Source organism: Crocuta crocuta, unplaced genomic scaffold (genome assembly GCF_008692635.1).
Source record: "Crocuta crocuta isolate KB4526 unplaced genomic scaffold, BGI_CrCroc_1.0 scaffold630, whole genome shotgun sequence".
NCBI classification, from domain to species: domain Eukaryota; kingdom Metazoa; phylum Chordata; class Mammalia; order Carnivora; family Hyaenidae; genus Crocuta; species Crocuta crocuta.
This window is the reverse complement of record NW_027532833.1, coordinates 443,049-443,453: the sequence shown is the minus strand read 5'-3', so window position 1 is coordinate 443,453 and position 405 is coordinate 443,049. Positions and strand designations below refer to the sequence as shown.

General features: G+C 41.0%; 1 protein-coding gene across 1 annotated transcript in view; it reads right to left on the bottom strand.

Annotated features, from left to right (window-relative positions):
* Window positions 1–405, bottom strand: part of GK (glycerol kinase) — a 75,769-nt gene that overhangs the window by 39,207 nt on the left and 36,157 nt on the right. The window lies entirely within an intron of this gene.

The window sequence follows — 405 nt, the reverse complement described above, 5'->3', positions numbered from 1 at the left end:
TACTTTGCTAAGAAAAATATCTGTCTGGTTTCAAAAAATTCTCTCTCCCTTCATTTATCTGAAGAGAGCTCTATATATGGACTGAAGTTTAGGCAACTGTTATAAGCTTCCTTCATATGAAGAAAGTGGAAGAGGAGTTCAGTAAGGAGTTGGAGTGACTTTTACTTTGTCTCTCTGCATCCAGATGCCTAAAAACTCCAAAGCATCCGGAACTTTCTTTGACAGACAGTAGAAACCAAGAAGGACAGATTTGGAAAGCATGGTTGAATTCTAGGAAGAAGAACACCCTGGGAAGTGTGGTCTAAGTCACTGGGACACTTTATGATCCCCTTCAGCCTATCACCCTTGGAGTATGAATCCTCCAATCTACCACAGGGCACGAAGACAGAAAGGCAAATACTTGAT